Source organism: Rhyacophila brunnea, unplaced genomic scaffold (assembly GCF_057557595.1).
Source record: "Rhyacophila brunnea isolate RB1 unplaced genomic scaffold, BYU_Rbru_1.0 scaffold_4, whole genome shotgun sequence".
NCBI classification, from domain to species: Eukaryota; Metazoa; Arthropoda; class Insecta; order Trichoptera; family Rhyacophilidae; genus Rhyacophila; species Rhyacophila brunnea.
Genome location: NW_028233068.1, coordinates 38730496 through 38737827, shown reverse-complemented (window position 1 = coordinate 38737827; position 7332 = coordinate 38730496).

The window sequence follows — 7332 nt, the reverse complement described above, 5'->3', positions numbered from 1 at the left end:
TGGTAGGGAAAGGCGGCACGGATAATCCGAACTATGCTTAAAATACTACATATACATTTGTAAAGTAGACAATTATTTTAATATGTTCAAGACTCATCATTTATTAAGAAAATCTTTGATTTTGATTTGTTTGCAGGCATCTTGTAATGATTTTCTAATATCAGTTCGAATTTTTCTTAGAGATATTATATTGTTATATTTGAATTCCCATTGGTTGATGTACTCCAATAAAGTGTCAACAGAAGTCGGTGCCGTGTTGTGTTGCGCGTCATTCATTTGAAAACCTGGATCACATGAATCATATTCTAAGCACTCAACATTTTCAAAGCCATGTAAATTTCCCATTAGCTTACATATTTCAGGGGCCTTATGTTAGAACTTGCGAGTCCCAGTCGCCCGGTCGACATGACGTCATATGACATCATTGTGACGTACTACTGGAGTGATAATAGCATTCGAGAAATTAACGCTGCTCAAACACTGGCGCTATCCATTGTCCCCATACACAAATAGGTGTTTCAGCATGTTTGAGCTGTGTGCGTTGGGCGGCTTGCCTCGACCGTGTATTGGCTTACGTCATGTCGTCGGGTGACTTAATGTCACAAGTTAGAACATAAGGCCCCAGATATTATTGCACTTGTCTCAGGCACGATAGAATCCAAAAAATCATTTTCTACATTTGGTAGAATTTTCCTCCATGATCGGACGAGTGTTCTTGGCTTTATTTTGTACCAAGATTGATTTACTCCATGTATCGCATCCAGTATTGTGACTTTCCAGAATTTAATCAAATCGTTATATTCGTTACAAAGGCTTTTACGAAGGTCATTACGGTAATGTTGTTTCATTAATGTGTCCCCTTGATCCATGGGTTGAATTAAAGATGCTTAGATGGTAAAAATTTTGCAACCATAAGGCCGTCGTCCGTTTTCAATATGTTTTCATTTGGATGTGAAGGAGCATTATCTAATAACAGCACTGTTTTCCGTGGCAACTCCTTAGTGTACGGCCTGAGTTCAGTGGGGCGAGCGGCGTGCGCAACTCAAATGTATAACTTGTGTGTGAAAATGTTCATAGATAATGTCTTTTTTTGGTTATACGTTTGAGTTGCGCACGCCGCTCAACGCCCCGCCGAATGCTGTCCACTCAGGCCGTACAATAACTTTACAAAAAATCTCTCACTTCTGGAACCCATTTAGTTTTGAACCAATCTTCAAAGATCATTCTATCCATCCATGCTTTTTTCTGGTTGTAATAATCAACAAGAAGATTTCTTATTTCTGAATTAAATTCATGTACGGATAATCCGCACATGGATAATCGGGAGTTTACTGTAGTCCTGCTGTGTAAATAAATATATTTGCTTCAGATGCGTTGTATAATTTTGTTTTATAGGGGGCTTTATACATGCGTAGATTTATTGCTAGCAATACTATTGTCATAACAGTAATATATATGTAAAGACTGTCATTACAATAAAAAAAATAACAATAAATTCTGTATGATTCATGTTCGCTACAGTAAATCTATGCACGTTTAAAGGCCCTATTAATTAATCTTAGTTTGATTAGGAGATAATACAATTATTTTCCATTGAAATGATGTTTTTTTTTTAATCTTTTGGTTGAATTATATCATGGATGAGAGTTTGTGATATCTCAACTTTTTCAAATTGGAGAATGATTATGAATTATTTCTTACTTGCGAAATTGAGGTTGGTTATTTGAATTCTCGAGAATTCCACAAGAAATTCTTTTACATGGTCTTACGGGAGGGTCCTTTTTAAAAAAAAATGTATTTTTCCAATTCTATCGTAGTAGGGCAGAACGGGGTCATTTGAGCCACAGGGTCACCTGCGCCACCCGTAGTATCATTCTTACGCTGCATGATAGATACAAGCGGTGGATTCTGAACGAAGCGGGAGGGGTTGGCAACCAAGCCGCAATTGCGTCAGTCGCCGTCCGGTGTTCGATGTGACTGCATGTGCGATGTTACTATTTTCACGCCAAAAGTAAAAAAAAGCAGTTCCTTATACTTTTTGGTCTCAAGCACATGTCTGTGGTGTTACGGCAATCAAGTTAATGTATTTTGATTTCAAAATAGTGTGTTTATGCGATGACAGTATCAAAAATAATCTATTTTCAATAGTCTGGGTGGCTCAGTCCATAGTCCTTAGTAATAATTTGGGGAAGGGATCATTTGAGCCATAACAAACGTACACCTGAGAGTAACAGATACACCTGAGAAGGACCAGCTTGCTGCAGAACAGAGTAAACGGAAAAGTAAGGGTAGTCAGAAGATAGTAAAGTCGAAGAAACAGACAGTGAAGAAAGCTATTTTGAAGAGTTCCTCTGAATCTGATGAAGACACGACCTGTTAAGAAAACTAAAAATCTCCAAAATAATAAAAAAGTACAGACGAGTATAACTATATGTTCTTATTGTTTTCTAATAATTTGGATTAAAGATTTAAAAAAGATTTTGTTGGTATTTTATATTGCTCTGATGAAAAAACCTTTCTACGCCCACTGGCTCAACTGAGCCATCTGGCGTTTGTGATATTAATGTAAATTTAGTCTTGTAAATGTCATCTTTGCTACAGTTGGAGTTACATGTCCAAATAAACAACTTAACTGTTTTAAAAGATATCATTTCTTATTTCTTCATTAATAATTAGGAGATAGATTAGATTGAACAAAATCATGACCAAGTGACCCCGCTCTGCCCTACTTGTGATGCTATGCCAGGTATGATATTAGAGAATACTACAGACTGTTCGAGGTATTATGATAAATTGCCATTATTATTTGTTGACGGACCCTGTCCTGCTTGCTGGGTGCAAGGTGTGGCGTTGCACTATGATGTTTGCATGTTCTGATATACGTTTTCGCACAATCTCAACGTTTCGCATGTATGGAATTTGCATGGATATTATATAATTTTTTGTGATTTTCCTATATAATTCCTTACACGGATTGACTATTCGATGGATCCGTTTACAATTTCTGAAGGAATGGGAATCTCAAAATTTCCTAAAATAAAAATCTCTAGAAAAGAGTATCACATTCTCATGTCTAGAGAAAATTTGAGAAAAGAATTCTTGATCACAACATAAATACAAATTTAATAAATTTAATACATACCTAATACTTATTGTAATCCCATAATAATAATTTTCATTGGCCACCAATGACATGTCATTTTGGCCACAAATAATAGTTTTTTATGTATATTTTTCAGGTATTCAAAATTAGAACTTTTCGGAAACAAATTAAATCGTGGTATCATTTGTTTATGGATATTGTATAAATGGTGAAAGCTTTTGTACACATAATTTACACCCAATTTTATAATAATTATAAAGAATGAGTAATGATGAAAGTGGTGATATCAAAAATAAACAAGAAGAACATCTTATGGAATGGTTGGATCAACTTAAACTTGTCAGACCGAAAAAAAGAATTCATAGGGACTTTGCTGATGGAGGTAACTGAAGAATTCTATATCCATTCAGATAACAATTTACAATATTTTTATAATGACCATTATTAATTCTATGTATGTGCATAGCATTGTAAAATCAATCATAGTTAAGATAGTCATGCTGGATGAAAGCCTCCTCTAGCTCTCTTCACTCTTCTCGGTCGCTAGTTCTTTGTTGTCACGTACATTCATCAGCGGGTTTTAGGGTGTCACTGTGGGCATTTAGTGGCTCTTGGGTACCACTGTATGACAGCATTCGTCTACTCGTCGAGCGATATGTCTAGCCCATGGCTATTTCATCTGCTTAGAGACCTCTGTCACATCGCGTACTCTTGTCTGCTTTCTTACGCGTTATGCCCAAAATTTCCATTCCACGTTGCGCTACTCTTAATTTTTGAATTTCTCTTACATTAAGAATCTTATGTTTCACATGCATACGTGAGCAATGGTAACACACATTGGTTGAACACTTTACACTTAAGACATAATGGGAGGTCACTTTTGAAGATATTCAGGTGCCCAAATGATTCCATGCCAGTTTCGTTCTGCAAGCAATCTCGTCATGCATGTCTATTGACATTTGTTGTCCAAGATAGTCGTAGTTGTTGACAGTTCGGTTTGAGTGCCATTGATGATTGCTTTTGGTTCACGAAAGAAGTTTTTCATTACTTTTGTCTTTAAGACATTTATCTTTAAACCTGCTTTGCGGCTTTCATATGCAAGCTCCTGCATCCTGTTCTGAAGGTCTTCTGGGTTGTTTGCAAAGACAACAACATCGCCTGCAAAATGCGGGTGACTGAGGTATTCGCTGTTAATGGTGATTCGACTATTCACCCAGTCAAGTCGCCTGAATATATCTTCCAGAGTAGTAATAAGATACTTGCAAGACAGCTTATGAAGCTGTACACTGGCTGTTGCACCACTGTATGTTATTCAGGGTGTTTGTATAACGCCTAGAGATTCCTTGGTCGTACAAGGCATCTATAATTGAGGATTTTTTGATATAATCAAATGCCTTTTCATAATCAATGAAACCCAGGTAGAGTGGTAGTCTATATTATTGAACGTCATTCTTTAACTTCCCTGTCACAGACAGCCTGTATATGATCCATTGTGCTGTAGCTTCTTCTGATTCCGGCTTGCTCTCTCGGTTGGTTCTCGTCTAGCACAGTTTCTAGGTGGTTGGAGAGAATTTTTGTGAAAGCTTTGTACACGGCAATAGACCGATCGGCAGATCCTCAGGGTCTTGTTTTTTATGGAGGATCATTGTCATGCATTTTTTAGTTAAGTTGGTACAATAACATAATATTTAGCAGAAATTAAATTAACTAGCTGAGCCAGCTGGCTCTCGCCAGTCTGTCTCGCTAGGTCTTGCAGACAGCTTGGCATCCTAATGACATACGTAGCGATACTATCTAATTTGTCCAAGACATGAAGTAGGCAGAAAAATTACTGCCGATTTCACACACTCTCCAGATATTTTGTCTAATTCATGAATAAGGCAACGGGCTTGCATTTTTCATGATTTAGGCAAAATTTTGCCCATTTCATGTAATATTCAATTTCGCACATTCGGCGTAACATATGCGTTAAATGATGACGTTACATTTATTTTGAGGTTATGGATACCTATTTAATTTTTGAGGCGATGTTATGAATTAATTCGCATTTAATATCACTCGGGAACATGATTAAATTAAATAAAGTATGTGTACCAGTCGATCCGATTAGGAATAGTCTGTCAAAATACATTTTAATATAAATATCGTACTCAAAAGTATATTAGTACTTCATTGTTGCAAACGTGTAAACGTGCCAGCCATAAAAAAGTATTTAAAAAGAATCAAATTTGGAACACTAGTGGCGGACGTGCCTGTCAGATTTTTATTTACGTAGTGAATTGTACCAAGATTATGGTTTTTTCACCGGAAAAAAGTTCGCCAATGCCTACATTACGATATTTGAATAAAAATAATCGAATTCGTTTGTTAAATAAAGGATTAGAAGGTCTTAAGCGACGAAGACGTCATTCTGTGAGGCGTAAACAGTAAATATGGCGATTGCATACGGTGTGTAAGAAAATATCGGATATAAACGTCACGTACATGTAAAATCATGGAAAATTTCTGAAATGTGTTCAATTCAATCGGTAGCGCACATTTCGAAGTGAAGATGTAAAAATAACAATAAAATGTCGCTTAAATGAGCTGTTGGTGTATTTTCCAAAATCTCTTAGGATAATAATATATAGGAGATCATTGAGATACTTGCATCCATTCCTTATTATTATAATGGTAGGTTACTACTATTATGTACATACGATACAGGTGAATGAAATCAACAATTATTTTGACATCAAATGCAATTGCTCATTTATTTGAAATTTGTTGTTTGCCATGTAAATAAGGTTGTATTTTAGGGATTATTAATTTAAAAATATATAATATATTATCTTGGTACTTTGATGTTGATTCTTTTGTGATTTTTTTCTTCTCCAGTGCTTTTAGCTGAAATAATCAATAAATATTATCCAAAGTCCATTGAAATGCACAATTATCAATCCCGTTTCTCCTACACCACGAAAATGGAAAATTGGAAAATGTTAAATAAAAAAGTCCTGAAAAAACTAAACCTATCGATCACCGATAAGACAATGGAGAAACTCTGCAACTCTACCCCGGGAGTTATAGAAAAACTTTTGATAGATGTGAAAGAAAAAGTTTGCAAGGATGAAGGAATACAAAAAGAATTACCTGAAGCCGATAAGAAATCCACTGAAGAAGTGTGGTATGACGTCGGTGCTGTTAATGAAAACAGTAAGACATTTCTGTTTACATTAAGAAGACCAAAATATTTTTTTGGGCTCATGCTTGCTATCCTTGTTGTCTTTCACAATGATATATTGGAACTATATGACTATTTTTTAAATCATTAACTAGTTTCAATCACTTTACGTGATGCACCTATCTGAGAAATAAATTTAAAATTCAAATTTCATGTATATTATATTTGGTATAATCATCTTTGGAAAGGGAGGAGTTAGACACTTTTGAGCCGTCTTATGTGTGACCTTTATGGTATAATAATACATTATTATAATTAATACATGTTCAGGTGATACAATGGTTGTGCCAATTCGCTGTCGAAGACCGGGTAATGAAAATGTTGAAATAATTAGAAAGAAGGTTATATCTTTTAATAATTACCTTGCAATCCAAAATGACCTATATGAAAAAAATGAAGACATCTGCATGCTTAACCAAAAGGTATATTGAGTTTGGATTTGAATATTAATTAGTAATGTTATACCATGATTAATCTGTTATAGTGTGAATAATATGATTTTTCAGCATTAGATGTGTTAGCCAGCAACAGTAAAAGTTTTATTTGTAAATTTTAATGACTATTACAGGTGACCCATCTGGAAAATTTATTGAAGGTGAAAGATAGTCACATCGACGGTTTACAAAAGCAGTTGTCACTGAAAACTCTACGTACAAGAAAATTTGACCCCATATATTATGATCTAATGCCCATGAGTGAAAGTAAAGTAATCGATTCTGATTTAATCACCGATTTTAGTGATGTTAAAATTATTCAGTCATATGATGTGAATGAACCTGATAATGTAATTCAAGATGATCGCACCTCTGATATAAAATTACCTAAATGATGATGGATGACCGGTTTGTATATAGTCAAATGGAAAAAAAATATTGAGTGATTTTCTGGATAAAAATAGTATGTTCTTTAAATGCGAAATAATGTAATACAATCAATATTGAATAAAGAAAACTATCCATGTGATAATGTAAAAATAAAATCATATTGTAAATTGAATGTATAACAA